The sequence below is a fragment of the Caretta caretta genome, chromosome 9, assembly GCF_965140235.1.
Source record: "Caretta caretta isolate rCarCar2 chromosome 9, rCarCar1.hap1, whole genome shotgun sequence".
In the NCBI taxonomy this organism is placed as follows: domain Eukaryota; kingdom Metazoa; phylum Chordata; order Testudines; family Cheloniidae; genus Caretta; species Caretta caretta.
The window spans coordinates 12,357,899-12,376,384 of NC_134214.1; the positions used below are offsets into that span (position 1 = coordinate 12,357,899).

The 18,486-nt window shown below is 41.3% G+C and overlaps 1 long non-coding RNA gene across 1 annotated transcript; it reads right to left on the reverse strand.

Moving 5' to 3' along the window:
* Positions 1–8,583: 8,583 nt before the first annotated feature.
* Positions 8,584–15,782, reverse strand: LOC125642150 (uncharacterized). The gene is made up of 3 exons (XR_007358316.2): positions 15,700–15,782; positions 11,523–11,664; positions 8,584–9,291 (listed from the first exon to the last, which is right to left on the reverse strand). It is a non-coding gene; the product is annotated as an uncharacterized LOC125642150 (long non-coding RNA).
* Between the last annotated feature and the right edge of the window lie 2,704 nt (positions 15,783–18,486).

Below are 18,486 nucleotides of genomic sequence, written 5' to 3' on the forward strand. Positions count from 1 at the left end.
AGTGCAGCAAATTCCAGTATACATTTTATACCTTTGCCTATTTCACTACACAAGCTTATGCAACCAATTACCTGTTGCCCCGTACAATACCATAGCCAATCAGCTAAAGCAGCCAATTGTGTTTTTCCTCCGTAGCATTGCCCAAGCCTTGCCTTATTTGGTCCTATTTGTTACCAGTTTTTGCTAAACACTTCTGCCTTATCTATCTGTTTCCCAGGCCGAAGCTGGCCTTGGCTGGCGAGCCATGTGCAAACCTGTCTGTTTGTGTGCTAGCTTCCTCAGAGTTATACAGGATCACAGAGGGTTCAAGGACCAAAGGGGCCTTGGTTTATCCAGGCCTAGAGCAGGAGGGCTTCCTTGACACTCATGGTCTTCCACCCTCCCGAGTTACCTAGTGTAGTGCCCAGTGTCCCCAACAACACTAACTTTTATTTGCCATTTTGTAGCCCAATCACCCAGTTTTGTGAGATGCCTTTGTAACTCTTCAGTCAACTTTGAACTTAGCTATCTTAAGTAATATTGTATAGTCTGCAAACTTTGCCACCTTACTGTTTACCCCTTTTTTCAGATCATTTATGAATATGTTGAACAGCACTGGTCCCAGTACAGACTTCTGGGGGACCCAGTTATTAACCTCTCTCCACTGTAAAAACTAACAATTTATTCCTCCTCTTTGTTTCCTATCTTTTAATGAGTTACTGATCTATGAGAGGACCTTCCCTCTTATCCCATGTTGGCCTAATTTGCTTAAGAGCCTTCAGTGAGAGAGCTTGTCACAGGGACTTTCTGAAAGTCCAAGTATACTATATGCACTGATCACCCTTGTCCATATGTTTCCTGACATGCTCAAAGACTTCTAATAGTTGGGTGAGGCATGATTTCCCTTTACAAAAACTATGTTGACTCTTCCCCCAACATACTGTGTTCATCTATTTGTCTGATAATTCTGTGCTTTGCTATATTTTCAACTAGTTTGCCTGGTACTGAAGTTAGGCCTGTAATTGCGGGAATCACCTCTGGAGTCTTTTTAAAAAATTGGCATTACATTAACTACCTGCCAGTCATCTGGTTTATATTTTGAAATTCTGTTTTAGAGCAGAACTCAAGATTTACAAAATTCAGCATAAGTTCAACTTGATATACATTTGACCATAGCAATTATAGAGATGATTAAAATGATTTTTCAATGGAAAATGGCTTTAATGACAGAAGATTTTCACCAAAAATATGTTGAAATTTTTCCAGTTTGTGCCAATCCAAACCCAAAATATTTTGGTTTTAAAACTAAAACCCTGAAAAATTTCATAGCAAATTTTTATGAGAATAAAAAGGCTTTGTTGAATATTTTTTTTGGAGGAGGGAAAAAAAAAGATTTTCCAGTCAATCCAAATGTGTAAATATCAGCACAGAACCACCCAGTATGGAGATGCCTGGTTAGAAACTACTCAGACCGTCTAGTGCTCTGATTCTTACCCTTTTCCATGTTGTGACTGCATGTTGCCCCAGAAAAAAGTTTTGGGACTCTCCTTCCAAATAGCCATAAAGAAAGGGATGGTTGCCATGATCCTCTGAAACTTGTTTGTGGCCCTCCTGTTGGTCATGATCCCACAAGAAGTGGCAATCTAAAGGAACCTGGCATCCTCTAGACATATAGAGGGGAGTCTGACCGTTTTGTAAACTTCAGGTCTGAACACACACTGAGCATTTTTATAATACTTCCTCCCTGGAAGGTGCCACCATTTTGAATGCTATTATATATATATATAGGAACTGCACATCCACGAATGACATCACCAACAATGATGCACTTACACAGCAAGGGTCCATAATGCCGAATGTCCATGGCCACATTGTAGGGCTTTAACCCAGGCATCTAAAATCACCACACGATTATTTCTGATCTGGTGTTCTTTGTTTTTGCCCAAGACATTCTTAGCCCAAGGAAGCTCTCTAATGCATCTTTAAGATCTTTTGTGTCCTGGCCCGAAGAGGACAACATCATCCACGTAATTCAATTGGTAAAAAGTTGAAACAGCTGTTATACTGATATTTTGCAGAGACTTGTTCAAGGAACCAACCCATTGTGCGGTAGAATAGGGCTGGGACCAGGACACATTCCTGCTTCACCCCTGATCTAGTCTAAACCTTGTCAGACTATGGGTTTCCATTTGCACCTGTACCCCTGAGTCATTACGTAGCTTTTGAATTAACCTCAGGATAATGTTGGGAATGCCAGTGCCTCATACAGCAGCTCTATCGCCAGAATAGAAGGCTGCCTTCAGGCCTACATATGCTGCTGCCCAGTGGTGGATTAGGAGTTTGTGAGGCCCTGGGCCAGAGGAAGTGGGGGCTCCCCACCCCTTCCACCTGCAGTCCCCACTCTGCGCTCCTTCCGGGGAGGGGTTGGGGTACGGTGGCTTCCCCTGCTCCCTGCCAAGAGCGCTGGGAGGAGCAGGGCAAGCCCCTGCACCCCAACTCCACACCCCAGCAGGAGTGGTGGGTGGGTGGGGTGCAGGGGTGCCCATTTTTCTACGGACCCCCCCATTGGCCCAGTGGCTAATCCATCACTGCTGCTGTCAAAGGATGATTCAATTTGTGATGGGTCTCAGATAAACGATGATGAGCAAGCATAGTGTCCATTGTAGATTGCCCAGCACTGAAGCCCGATTGTTCTGGGTGATGATGTTTCCCAAGGAGAGGCTGGAGCTGGGCTAGAAGGACATGTATGCATTTTTTCCAGGAACAGAAAAAAGAGTTATTGGCTGCTGCAATTAGTGTGCGGGCCTTTCCACTAACAAAGTGGGATGATGAAGATCCTTCCTTCCACTCTGCTGGTACCTTCCCAGTAGTTCAAGCCTGGACAAAAAAATTGGTGTAATGTTACACTTATGGGCTCTATGGTGCACCTGAGCAGTTTGGGTCCAGCCTCTTTGCTGTTTCTTTATAGCAGGGTGGTACTCTTCCAATGTAGACATGACTGCACAGGTTATGGGGTCAGGGATTGCATCTACTACTAACACATGCAGATCAGGGCATGGATTGCTTCAGGATGGTTAATTGCAACCTCATAATATTCCTTCCATCTTTGCAGGAGTTCTTGGGTTGAGCACTTTTTACCATCAGCCTTATTTGTCTGCATAAACCTGGAGCAAAGTCCAGTTTTGGATTGAAGTGATTTAATAGCTTTGAGTGTAAGCTGTAATTTATTAGACCTTTATTCTCTCTTCTGCCAAGTTTTCAAAATAATGATCTATTTTTGCTGTCACCTGAAAAATGCCTTGTAAACATTTACATTCAGCATCATCATGGTGCTGTCTGGCGTCAAATTTGTTTTGCAAAATTTGAAATATCTCATCAGATAGTTAAGGGCATCACTGGTCACATTCAGATTTTGGGATGGCATCTTCAGTTTCTCAGCTGACTGTGCTTATGGCTGCCCAAGCTGATTCATCCAGGGGAGAGCCAAGTGTGTCGAATTTGTTATTCACTGTGACAGAGTATTTGTTAGCAAGTGCTGAATTTTCATAGATGCCTTTTGTTGCATAACACGCATGTACTTGTGTTGAAATAGGAGGGTAATTGCAACAAGGAGACGATGGCCACTATTTGTTGGGGTTTCTGCACATCTGTAAACCCAATATGACTTTACTATACTATGATTCAGGACGAATATACGGTCCAGCTCCTTCCTGGTCCATGCTTCATTGGATATCCTGGTTTCCTGATGAATATCTATGAATCAACTGTCAGGGCTGGCAATATTATAAGAAGTGCAAAAGGAGAGAAATGTCACAGAACTCTAATTTATTATTCCAGAGCAAAATGATCCAAGAGTAGTCTTGAAGCCATTTCTCTGACAACTTAGGGCAACATTCATATCTCCAAGTATAATAAGTTAATTGTGTGGCAGTACTGATTGTGTCACTGCTGTTAGCTGCTGATAGCATTTCTTTATTAGTGTCTGCAGCTTCCTTGGTGGGAGCGTAGGCTACAATGAGGGACAGCTGCCCGTGGCGATGCATCAACCTGGCATATAGCAGTCGATCAGAAATACAGTACTATCTTGAGAGTGATTTATTTATGGGTGGATGGAATGGTACCACACAGATGAATTGATGTGCATACATTATAAATTCACAAATTATAAGGCCAGAAGGAGCCAGTGTGATCATCTAGTGTGACCTCCTTTTTAACAGAAGTCCACATTATAATGTCATTCTCAGACTTCGTATTTCAAATAGTCACATGGCCTTCTATGCCTTAAACATGAGGAACTCCCAAGAGTAAGGATCAGGATCTAAATAGAGCAAGTAGAATATTAGTTAGGGGACCTGCTTGGCAGCTATGCGAGAGGGAAGCATTTTACCTACCAGCGTCTAACATTGTTTGCTTGTGTCCCAGAAAGCCCATAGAAATGTTGTAATTTCCATATTGGTGAAAGTGCATGTTGAGTTTGAAACACAGACGGGCATCAAGACATTAATTATAATTTACAGGTACAGTTGTCGAGACTGCTCCCTTAGACAGAGTAGTGGATCAGAGAGCTCATCAGAAAGTGGGGGGAGGGGGTTAAAGGGCAGCGCTGAACTTTTTGCTGATCGTTAAAAAAGGTTAATTGGCCCTCCTAAAGAACATCACGTCTGAACATCACCAGACAGAAAAGGTGGTGAACTGAATGAATCAGGTATCAAGCTTGTGTGCCAGCCCTGGGGGGCTTGGACTTTTCCTCCAGGCTCTTGTTCCAATAGATCTTCAGGAGATATTCTCTGCACGGATGGCTAATTACTAGCTAAAATGAATTTGTTATCCTCCCATTGTTAGTTGCTGGTATATATGCTTTAGCTTTCATCTTCCAAACATTAGTTAATGTGGAACATAGACCCAAATGATAGTATCTCCAAAGGGCAGATGTTAGATCTGGTCAAAATGTTTTCACAAACATATTTTATGAAAAATGACTTTGAAGAAAATGAACAAAAAATGGAGTTTTGATTAAAAAAATTATTTTGATGCCTCAAAAAACCCTGAACACTTACCAAAACCCACATTTTTCCTCCAAATGCTTTGCAAAACTTTTCCAGCTTTCCTTTTTATTTTGGGTTCTATATGCCTGGCTCCGCCACTTATGGGTTATATGTCTTAGTGCAAGTCACATTACACCCCTCTCTGCCTCTTTTTCTGCACCCACTCATTGTCTGTCTTGTCTGTTAAGATTGCAGGCCTTTTATGATGAGATTACTGGTTCTGTGGATGAAGGGAAAGCAGTGGATGTATTGTTTCTTGACTTTAGCAAAGCTTTTGACACGGTCTCCCACAGTATTCTTGTCAGCAAGTTAAGGAAGTATGGGCTGGAAGAATGCACTATAAGGTGGGTAGAAAGCTGGCTAGATTGTCGGGCTCAACGGGTAGTGATCAATGGCTCCATGTCTAGTTGGCAGCCGATATCAAGTGGAGTGCCCCAAGGGTCGGTCCTGGGGCCGGTTTTGTTCAATATCTTCATAAATGATCTGGAGGATGGTGTGGATTGCACTCTCAGCAAATTTGCGGATGATACTAAACTGGGAGGAGTGGTAGATACGCTGGAGGGGAGGGATAGGATACAGAGGGACCTAGACAAATTGGAGGATTGGGCCAAAAGAAATCTGATGAGGTTCAATAAGGATAAGTGCAGAGTCCTGCACTTAGGACGGAAGAACCCAATGCACAGCTACAGACTAGGGACCGAATGTCTAGGCAGCAGTTCTGCGGAAAAGGACCTAGGGGTGACAGTGGACGAGAAGCTGGATATGAGTCAGCAGTGTGCCCTTGTTGCCAAGAAGGCCAATGGCATTTTGGGATGTATAAGTAGGGGCATAGTGAGCAGATCGAGGGACGTGATCATTCCCCTCTATTCGACATTGGTGAGGCCTCATCTGGAGTACTGTGTCCAGTTTTGGGCCCCACACTTCAAGAAGGATGTGGATAAATTGGAGAGAGTCCAGCGAAGGGCAACAAAAATGATTAGGGGTCTGGAACACATGAGTTATGAGGAGAGGCTGAGGGAGCTGGGATTGTTTAGCCTGCAGAAGAGAAGAATGAGGGGGGATTTGATAGCTGCTTTCAACTACCTGAAAGGGGGTTCCAAAGAGGATGGCTCTAGACTGTTCTCAATGGTAGCAGATGACAGAACGAGGAGTAATGGTCTCAAGCTGCAGTGGGGGAGGTTTAGATTGGATATTAGGAAAAACTTTTTCACTAAGAGGGTGGTGAAACACTGGAATGCGTTACCTAGGGAGGTGGTAGAATCTCCTTCCTTAGAGGTTTTTAAGGTCAGGCTTGACAAAGCCCTGGCTGGGATGATTTAACTGGGAATTGGTCCTGCTTCGAGCAGGGGGTTGGACTAGATGACCTTCTGGGGTCCCTTCCAACCCTTATATTCTATGATTCTATGATTCTTCAGAGTGGGGACTGTCTCTTGCTATGTGTTTTATGGAGTCTAGCAAAATGGGGCCTTTATCTACCTCTGTTAGGGCCTGTAGATGTTACTCTACTCTTTTGCATCAAAATCCTGTGAAACATCTAGGGTTTCCTCCAGAGGACAGGATGAAAAACTTCATCTTCAATAGAGTTCCAATTTGAGCATTTATCTGAATCTCTGATTAAGAGCAAAACACAAGAGGCCTGACTCCTGAACGGTGATGATGCATATCCAAAGGAAAGGCTCTTGTGAACCACTCTGACCCATGCCCAATGTAACTTACACAACCCTACTATGTGAATACTCTCCTGTGCAGCAGAGAACCAGGAAATTTCTCCCATATCCTCTGCCGCCTGTGGGCACATTTGAATTTTGCTGAAATTTTCAGCTTATCTTTGTAAAACAGACAGTACTGCAGGTTTGCGTTCATTTATTTACTTAAGTATTCTATTTCATTACAAATAGCTGGAATAACATCTGCTGATGTTGTTGTCTCGTCTCGTGTGTGTGTGTGTAAATACATTTGATCTGCTTGTTACATTCTGGGCACTTCTGCCTGTATGTTTGAACAGGATTGCATAGGAAACACATATAATGAAATATACATAGGATTTACCCAGATACCGGTGGGCTAATACAACTCCATGACATGACAACTTTAAGAATGTGATGACTATCTTTTTACTCTGTTTACTCCTTAAATGTAGACCATAGCAGGTTTGGACCCATTTAAAAATCACCAGAGGTCTTGTTACTTAGCTTCCCTTTCATGTAACAGAAAAAAGGCTGAATGAGTCATGTGAAACCAGCCATGTGATGAATATAGGCATAGATGTCATATCCTCGTGTGTGCAGCTGTAATCTCATATCTACTTTGCCATCTGCAGATTTAATGGACACAGTTTCTCAGTGCCTGCTGCAGGGCTCGGTACAACTCAGTTATCGTCAGCCAGATTTCCTGTTGCCAAATACCCAAATACAATAGTTGTGTAATGTCAGACTTTGGTTTCTGGAGTAGTTTCAAAACCTGCCAGCCACTATGTGTAATTTTATAACAGCACCACTGTTAAGTAATCGCACTCTCACAGAATTATGAAACCTGAGAGGATAATACATTTGCAAATGCATTATGAGTATTTATTTGTGAATTTTTCATAGGCAGTTTTTATTTTAGTTTGATATTTAACATGAGAGTATTTTCCTATAGATCTGTTTGCTTTCATTTCTTCCCTCCTGGGTAATTTTACAATCTTTTTTCCCGACAATTGTGAAAACAACTTTGTCTTTAATTACAATATTTACAGAGATTACATTTTTCATGTTGAAAGTTTTTACTGCGGATATGAGGTCACTGAGATGTCAATTAACCTCTAGATTTCCAAACTGAAATCCTTACTGGGCTTTAGGTATTTCCTTTGCAAACTGGACGTTTGGCTAATGTGTTTGAATGTAAGTGCCTGATTTATAAAAGCACTGAAGCACATGAGTAATGCCAATGAGAAAATCCCGAGGACCTCCAAAATCACTCCTGTGTTCCAGAGGAAGCTGATGATCACTAAATAAGTTCACCTTTATATAGTTTCTTCCTTGGATGCTAAAGCTAAAAAGAAGAGGCAGAGCACTAGGTGTATTTTCTTTGACGCAGGGGTGCAATTCCCATTAACTTTAATGAAAGTTAACCCATGTGAATGGAGATAAAGATCTTACCCCTTTATGATTTTAAAGAACGTCCATGACAATGGGCTACCTGGAATATTTTATTTTCTGCTTTGTTATGATAAGAATGATTTTTGACATTTGGCTGATCACAAAGCAGCTGCCCCCCTTTAAAAACAAAAACAAACAAATAAGCAAAAACCCACACAAAAGAAATAAGTGACTGAATGACTGGAGGAAAACGTTAGTTCTGCGTGTCTGATTGTCATCTTTAAAACAAAGCATCTGAAAATGCCAAAATGATGGACATTAATAAGCTGAATTGTTTTCTCAGGTTGATTGCGAAAAGAAAGGTGGAGCTATATATTCTTTTCATTAGATTGTGTTCACTGCATTGCATGACTCATTTGTTTTCTTTTTTTTAATAAAAATATTGAAATAATGGCATTCCACACAGGAAAAAAAAAACATATAGGACCAGTTTGGTTTAATCATACAATTCAAGTGTCCTTCATTACAGATGCAAACATACTGCTGTCCTGCAGTCTTGCTATGATTGGAACAGAATAAAATACACAAAAAACATTGGCTAAATTTTTTTGATTTTCAGTTGGGGGAAGTTGATGCATGTTGGAAAATTGCAACTAGATTTAGCTAGGATCGTCCCTTTTTATCACTCTAATTTATTTATATCCGAGAGGGATAATTACTCTGTAATTCTGCTTCTGTGAAGATACCATGACTGAATCCCTCCTGCTCAGCTTCTGTAAGACAGGCCAGTATGAAAACTAATACAATTCAAAATATTTGGCCCATTGAGGGCCCATTTGGAGACCATGTACCGGTACCTCTGTGAACCCACTTGAATATCCTGTTCCAGTACCTTGATGAATGGGAAGGAGAGAGCTCATTTTAACAGTGAATGAGTGGTTTAGATGGCGCTGCACAAGGCCGTCTTGAATTGACAACAGTTAAACTCTTCCAGAACATATGAACTTGGAGGGCTTGTCTCTCGTGCTCACCAGAAGTCTTCTGAGACTTGTGTCCTGAGCCAAAACCAGTGAAGCAGAGAGCTCTGCAGTACAGAGTCAGAAAGAAATCTTTTTCCCGCCTGTCTTTTCATTTGTGCCTTTCCTTTTCTTTTTTTTTTTTTGTTAGTCTTAGGCTCTTCTTATTCACTGAAGAGAGGAAATGTAAAGGAGAATTTGTGTCAGGTGAAATATTGCAACATTTAACCCCAACAGCTAACCAAATGCATAAACCACAATTTATTTCTGTTTGTAGCACTTTTTCTGTTAGTATTCTGCTAACCTACCTGACCTATGTAAGAAAATGCAGACATACCAAAGTTTTTTTTTTTTTTTTTAATGATGACTTTCAGTCTTCAGTACAATATTATGAGGCAACAAGAACCAGGGTTCCCTGGGATCTAAATGTACTATTTATTCATGTCAGTACCTCAGTTTATCGGTCAAATCTCTATACTCTGGCAGTGGGCAACCTCTTTTGGAGAAACTCATGTGGGTCACACTATTCCACTACAGCCCTAAATTCTAGGGTTTTATCATTAGAGCCACCTCATACAGATTAGAGTCGTTTTTCTCTGGACATATTTCTTTCCATTTGTTACCTTTGTGTAAAAGCGCCATGGCCCTGTCTCCTCCTGTCATGCTTTGGGGGGGACTTGGACCTTTGGGGGGCACCATGGGGGAGTAGCCTCTGTGCTTCAAGTGCGGATACTGCTAGCAGACCTGGGCCTTGTGCAGGTTGGAGTCTCTTTTGGTGATATTTTCAAAAGCTAGTACTCACCTTATTGTTCCCATTGACTTCAATGGGATCAGAGTTAGGCCGGTATTGACAGGCCCACTCCTCATGCCAATACCCCCAGGCAATTACTCATGCAGTGGTTAGGCACAATTTAGCCCTAAATGTTTTTTTTTACTATTTGTTATCACTAATCATAATGCTTAATATCTCCCATCCTTTTTGACAGGAAAGAAATCCATCCAAGACTAAGCTACAAGAGCTTTGGCTATTTGGAACTGTGTGTTTCTATGCTGTCATACAAATTACGACATGGACCAGAAATGTATACACATGGCATTGTGAATGGCTCAGATGATTGGTAACAGGCTACCGAACCTTCACCTGTAGGCTGCTGATATTCTTCCAGATCAGTTGAGACAGAAAGTCACCATTTTCTGAGGGGTGATCTTTGACATGGAAGGCTAGTCTCACACTAATTCCTACTGGATGGGTTGGTGATCTCTGCAGAGAGACCCAGGATTGAATGGACGCGGAAACGGAATTACTCTTTCCTCTAGAAGTGATCCCCCCCATGTTAAGGCTAAGGCACATGAGTGGAAGCTTGCACTGATGCTGTTACCTGGGGTTTCTCAGAACCCCAATGCGCTGGTAACTTAACTGTTTCTCTCCAGGCGGTGTCAGGAATAAATCAATCTGCCCGATAAATAATTGATACAAGCAAGTGTGCTTTCACCTAAAACTACTTTTTTATTAGATCTCAGGCGCGCACACACACACAAATGCTGTCGCAGCAGGGTTAGTGCATGTTAAAACAAGTATATTTATCTAGAGTTAAAAAATGGTTTTGAGGAATCAGCGGCCAGCATTCCGGGGCGGGGGGGCTGCTCCCCGGGAATTTAGCTGTCAGATTCTTGCTGAAAGAAAGCTTCTTTGGTATGCTCCAAAGCATATTTTTTCACCTAATCTTTTATTCAAACAAAGCACATAACGTATAGTGACTTCTAGTGGGTCACCAGTTCTCCTAATTTCAGCAAAACTACTCATCTCTGATCATCAAAACATTTCTAGTCATAACAATGTGTCGGGGCACTTAAAACCAAGGCCTCTGTATACTCACTCTCTTCCATACTTGTTAACTTTCTGTGCCACCCTCCTATTCTGATTAACAAACTGCAAGTATGGAGCTGTCTGACCTTGTCTCCTCCCCTAAGATTTTCCTAGCTATGTGATGTTTGGTTTTCAGCTGGCAATAGCTGAAGGTATAAAATTGCTGGCTTTGGTATTATGTCAAATTCTGGGGTAACAATGCCACTTGCTGCACTTGTCCTGGTGACAAAGACCAGATGTTAACTTTCAGGGCTGACAAGCTGGCACCTTTCATGAGCACTGAATTCACTTTGCATTTACAAAATGTGTCTCTCATTTGGTACTGAGTACAGTCTGTCTTAATCCTAAAGATAGGTTTCAGATTAGCAGCCGTGTTAGTCTGTATTCGCAAAAAGAAAAGGAGTAATTGGTTAGTCTAAGGTGCCACTAGTACTCCTTTTCTTTTTTCTTAATCCTAAAGATGCCCTAATATTATCCCATTTAAAAAAGAAACCCCCAGCTTATCCTGAGGAAACTGAAATACAAAGTGACTTACTGATCCTGAGATATCTGAGCAGCCATAACTCTCCATGACGCCAAAAGGTGATTGTGGGACTTCTGCATCCTCAGTAGCTCACAGTCGGGCAGAACAAGGATTGGATCCAGGAGTCCTGACTAACAGTCTCCTGCTCCAAGCACTAGAAAACATGGCATAAATTAAACATATATATAATAGCCATAAGAATATCAAACCAGTTCATTTAAATTAATGCTATTACAATGAATAGAGAATGAATTCATGATACAGAAGGCTTGATTCTCCTCTGACTTACACTTCATTTACATCAGCTTAAATACATTAACTTCAAAGGATTTACTCCTGCTTTGTTCTGGTGTCGGTCAGGAAAACCAGGCACAGGAAGTGTAAACAGTCAGATCAAGTGGAACATATAATATCCCTTGTCATATTAAATTCACATTAAGGGCAAATGTGTTCCTTCTGATTTATTCTACTGTATTATACACAATGCCCAGGGACGACAGTAGTAAATGATTAGCCTTTTATTGCAATATGTGTCCTTAATAACGAATAATGTAAAAACATGAACATAAATATAGACAAAAAATTGAAGTCATATTTATGGTACACTATGCAGAGCTTGGGCATTGACCATTTATAGACATAGCTAATTTCAATCCTACCGACACTGAAATATATTGAAGCAGAGAATGCCTCAGGTAACTTATTGGAGTCATTTTTTCCCTTGTAAAGTGCCTTTTTATTGCAGCAGTGAGTGAAAAATTAATGGGCCTACTTTCTTTTACTTTTCTGATGAGAAGGAAGTACTTCCATTAGCGACACTAAGAATAGGATTTACTGTAACTTGGCCTCAGATGGTATTTGTGGTTCCCACACATCCTGTAACAATATGCTTTCTAAACTTAAACGGATATTGCCACAGTCTCTGTTAGAGAAAAGCTGAAGGAAGATGATGAACGGGAGCTTTTTTTTTTTCTTTTTCCTCCGAGAAAGCAGCTCCACTAGACTGATGTTTGTTCTAAGGGAATGACTGACCTCATGTTCAACACCTTGGAGAGGAAAAAAGGCCAAAGTGAGGCCTGTTACGAGTGTATTTCACTAGTGTGTCTGCAGAAAGGTTGTTTTTTGGGGTTAATTACTGAAACAAAAGGCCCACGAAAAGCAGCTTTTTGTGGTTGGTTTTCTATTCGAGCAAAATATAATTTTCTAAAGTAGGCACAAATCCTACATTTAGGTATGTCTGTCCTATCTCGCTATCCCAGGGGTTCTCAAACTGGGGGTTGGGACCCCTCTGGGTGTCACGAGGTTCTTACATGGGGGAGGGGGGGTTGTGAGCTGTCAGCCTCCACCCCAAAACCGACTTTGCCTCCAGCATTTATAATGGTGTTAAATATATTAAAAAGTGTTTTTAATTGATGGGGGAGGGAGGGTGTCACACTCAGAGGCTTGCTATGTGAAAGGGGTCACCAGGACAAAAGTTTGAGAATCACTGCTCTATCTGTCATTTAGAGGCTGCCCATCAGTATATCTTAGTGTTACATAGACGCCCAAATGCTCATTTTGGACACACACACCACCCTAATCAATATCTCTCTAGAGTAGTCCAGCCACCTCTTGATTCTTGACCTCTCTAAGGCTGCGAATAAGACTGTCAATCCTGGCTGTTTTTATGATACCATTGACTCATTTAGGCAAACAAAGAATAAACATTGCGTAACCATCTTTTGTCCTTGCCATCCGAAATGACATTTGAACCAGCGAACAAGTGGCCATTCTGTCACCCACTACAAACCCTCGAGCGAGCTGGTTCTGTGAAACAGAGGTGAATACCAACCATTCATCATACCCATATGGGTTAGGAATGTAATTTCATGAGCTGTGTGTGTGGGAGAGAACTGTGAGAAGATGCTGTGTCAGGGTGTGGGCTGCAAAAGGGACAAAGAGGTGACTTTAAATTTATGCTGGAAATAGAATAGACAGCTAGTAATGATGTACCTACCATGGAATTTTCTGAAGAGATGCATGAAGGAAAGATCAGTAAGTCAAAGACTACAGCACCAAGTGGAAAGAAAGCAGAGGTGTAACCGTGCACATATGCAAGCTATTGTTCTGAACATGTGCACATCCTAAAGTGAAATGGCACAATGTGGGGGTTGGGCAGAGGAAGGGTGTTGCATAACAATGCTGGAAATAGTAAGGTCTCTGTGCACTTGCTAATTTTGCATCTTTTTTTCATTCTATGGCACTACGTAATATAGTTATTATAGCAAGTAGAGAGAAGGCCAAATCGGAACATGGGGAAATTCAACTGCAGACTTGAAATTTTGAAATAGTATAAGATGGATCCAAACCAGCATACCAGACCTTGTTGGACTGTGGAGAAGTAATCTGAATTTTGCTGCTTGGACTTTTATAGAACTCAGATGAACCAAGGCACCAGATCAGGCCTCTTCAGACTTTGGAGCCATTTGGTTCGGGCTTCAGATCCAAACATCACAGCTTGGGCTGTTTTCCAGTAGAACGCTATTCTCCTCCACCCCCGTGTCTCTCTCTGTATGTATGTGTGTGCGTGTATAAATAAATGGGAAATGCAGGCACTAAACATAAGTTAAAACACCAAGAAAATATAGGTTTCAGAGTAGCAGCCGTGTTAGTCTGTATTCGCAAAAAGATTTGTTTGTTAGTCTCTAAGGTGCCACAAGTACTCCTTTTCTTTTTTCAAGAAAATATAGTGTACCATATTTCAGTATACAAAATGGTCTTTCCTGAAACTATATATGTTTGTTGTGAATTCCTGGATTCATCTACACTATGTTGTTGTTTAATGGCTAGACATTCAACACTCAGGTACATACAGGGGTCTTGGACTGGATTGTACTCTGGCAGCTAACTGGTACTGCCTCCCACCCACTGGGAACATGCTAGTTCAATCAAAACTATCTAGTGTAGTCTACCCAATCTGAAAATTACATCTAAAGTGCACACATACCATTGGACTCTAGCCAGCTTTTTAACAATCAGGAATCTCCTAATAAAATCTTTCCATATTCAGATAATCTGGGGACAATTTCTGAATGTCAGTTTGGAGTTGGGCTGGAATGTAATCCTGTCTTTCGCCTGCTTTCATCCCTTTTCTGGCTTGTGATGATCACAGCTGCAAAATAAATTTAGTGAAGAAACTTCTTTTCTTTTTCCCTTCACTTCCTAAGTAAATAACTACTTTGAAAGACACAGAAAAACGTTGAGAGTTATCTTCCAACAGAATAACTAAAATTCCTAAGAGACAATGATTGTTTCAAAACAAAGCTATTTCAGGCAGTTTTATCCGTGTATGTACAAAGCCATTCGTCTGTGAGGCTTTTCTTCCCTAGCACAAATGTTCTTGCGCTGGGGTTTTTAAAACAAAGACAAAAAAGAGAAAGCAAAGTGTTTTGGAAGATGTCTCATATTGTTAGTGTGAAGTAAATCAAATAAAAACATATTCTGCAAAGGTTCAACCCAGCTGATTTTACAGCTGATTTTCTACACAGAAACCACCATCATTTTTCTTGAATGTTATTGAACAGTCCTGTTGGCGTGGTGGTTTTCCAAAGGTCACAAAGAATGCTGTATCTCACAGGTCTTTTAAAAAGGAGGATTATATTGGACCCTGTTTGACTGCATAGATTCTTATATTGAGCTCATCACCATGGTAACAGACTGTTAAGTTCTGCTGGGGTTCCCAGATCCGTGAGCCATTGTGCTACCCCTCTCAGCCTGAGCAAATGAGAGCTTTTCTGTTGCTAAGCTATATGTGAGCTCCCTGAGTCATCAGCTTGTCTGCCTTGCCAGCAAATTCTTCAGGACTCCACTAGTCCAAACCTTGCCTAACAAGTAAGTTCCTCAAAGGCCTCTTTCCACAATTCAGTTCCTCCTTACTGTAACACTCACAAAACCGGATCAAGTTCATGGCTTCTTTAAAGAGACAACACACAGCAGCTTGTTACTTTAATTCCACTTCAATCAGAGCCATAAGTTGGTTTATGGTAAAGTAAAACAAGATTATTAACAAAAGGACATAGCGTTAAGTGATACCAAATATAATGAATAAGGATAGAAATGGTTACAAACAAACAAAAGTAAAAATACACTTCTAAGACTTAAAACTTAACTTAACAAACTAGAGTCTTTCGTTCAAAGAAGTTTTTCTCACCACAGTCTGTCTTCCACGGTGGCTGGCTAGACCTTTAGCCAGGACCCAACACACAGAGCTCAAAGCATTTGGATTCTTTGACTCCTTAGGTGAAGGATAACTAGGGGGTTCTCTCCTCTTCTTTTTATAGTCCAGTAAACCTTTGAAATGTGTGAAATGAAACTCTGCTCAGACTTACTTTTCATTCTCCTGCTTGGGGGTATAGACGCTATGCTATCTTCTCCCTTGCTTGATAGCATTTTTACCTTACATGTAATTGTACCTTCATTGTTAATACACATTCCTTTGTCTAGGGCAGAGTGAGCTTATGCATTCCTTGCCAAACACATGCTAAAAACGTAATTCTAGTACATATTTATAATTCTTTGTACATACCCCATACATACAGCTCACAATGATTTTCAAGACCAGCATGTTATCAGTTGGTATATAATACCTTACATGATATTTTTTAGATACAGATTATGACAATAGTGTGTTAGATGTAGTGAGTATGTCAGGCATGACAAGAGTTGCTTGACACACAGGGTAATGTACAATTAATGGGCCTCTGTGTCACACAGACCCAATCCTGAGAAGTATTGAATGCCCTCTATATGGGTGTCAATGACAGTTTTGACTGAATAAATGGACCTTAGGATTTGGCATTGCACTTGCATCTGTTGGGTGTGGACGGCTGATGATATATCCAAAATACAGATATATTGTAGATACTCTGTTATTCTTAATACACCTGGAGCCAGAAACTCAACCAGTGTAAATCAGTCACACCGTTGGCTTCAGTAGAACTGCACCATTGTACACTAGCTGAGGATCTGGCCTATAGATCTTCATTAACTTCAACTTACAAAATTACAGCGCTTAACCCGGGTGGTATGATATGTGGAGAAGTTGAGTCATTTCCAAATGAACTACTTTCTGGAATGTAGGTCTGTTTTGGCCAAGCGGAGAGCTTGGGTTGCTCAGTTTTATGTACTCTCCACATGCATGCATTCATTACAGGCTTGTCAAGGGAAAAGGTGACTAATGCTGCTGCAGCGAAAAAGAGAATGAGCTCAAAAGTTTAGTGGGAACAACAATTGTACTCTAATTTCCTTAACTACAAAAAACATGGCTTCAGACCATTTTAGTGATACCTCTGCATTCAGCACCAGCCCTGCTGTTCTCAGTGAAATCAGAGATAAAAAGCTATTTTATGATCCACTGCATCTTGACTGCATTCCAAGTCATGGTTTTTATTATGATGTGATGTGTGCTAGCTGTTAGTCACGGTAGTGCAGCCGGTGCCACCATTGCTCTGAACTGTGAGGCCATGCTGTTTGGGAAGTAGACTTTAGATATTTCACAGGGGTAAAAGATTTTTTTTAAATGACCCTTTCTTCACTTAAATACTGATGGTGCAAATTGTATGCATTAGCAGCCCTCCAAAATTAACTGATTCGCTGCGTCCCCAGCAGTACAATGCAGCATGTCTGCAAAAGATCTTTTTTAATAAATCTCTTTTAATCGAAACCAAGAAAGGTAGGGGTGTGTGTGTGTGTGTGTGGGGGGGAACAAAAACAGCTGCCATTGTGCTAAACATTGACTTCCTGTAAGCCATCATTAAGTTCAAATTAAAATATAGCCGAGGTTTTTGAATAAGACTGTAGAAGAAGATGAAAGTTTACACTGACAGTAAAGCAAACCATTTTTTCCACTCTGAGGTTTTGCAATGGTGCAGTGTATCTGGTGCATTTATGGTTGTGACGGGTTGGATCACAGAAACCCCCTTGGGGCTGCCAACTGATGTGCCAGGACTACTACTGCCCCTGCTTTCCTGCCCTGGCAGCTTGGGACTTCAGTGCCCTGCCTGGTTCGAGCCAGACCCGCTAGTGTGCTGCAAACCCAGACCCAGGTCTGAACCACATCCCCTCACAGCTGTAGGCTTAATTTAAAGCAGCTTAAGAGGTGTTCCTGTCTTTAACAATCTGATGCCCAACTCCCAATGGGGTCCAAACCCCAAATAAATCCATTTTACCCTGTATAAAACTTATACAGGGTAAATTCATAAATTGTTTGCCCTCTATAACACTGACAGAGAGATATGCACAGCTATTTGCCACCCCACCAGGTATTAATACATACTCTAGGTTAATTAATAAGTAAAAAGTAATTTTATTAAATATAGAAAGTAGGATTTAAGTGGTTCCAAGTAGTGACAGACAGAACAAAGTGAATTACCAAGCAAAATAAAATAAAACACGCAAGTCTAAGCCTAGTACAATAATAAAACTGAATACAGATAAAATCTCACCCTCAGAGATGTTTCAATAAGTTTCTTTCACAGACTGGATGCCTTCCTAGTCTGGGCACAATCCTTTCCCCAGGTACAGCCCTTGTTCCAGCTCAGGCGGTAGCTAGGGGATTTCTCATGATGGCCACCCACCTTTGTTCTGTTCCACCCACTTATATATCTTTTGCATAAGGTGGGAATCCTTTGTCCCTCTGGGTTCCCATTATGAACACAACACAGCCAGTCCTGCAGTATTTCATGAGCTGTGAATCAAAGTGAATCGGCAGTGCCTGTGCTGATGTGTGCCCTGGAAAGAAAAAATTCAGGATTGCTGCTGGCATTCACAGAGCAGCTGCACACGATGAGCCAGTGGTACCATGCTCGGAAAATAAGCACTGAGTGGTGGGATCGCATTGTCATTGTATGGGATGATGAGCAGTGGCTGCAGAACTTTCAGATACGCAAATCCCCCTTCCTGGACCTGTGTGAGGAGCTCGCTCCCCCACTGCAGCGCA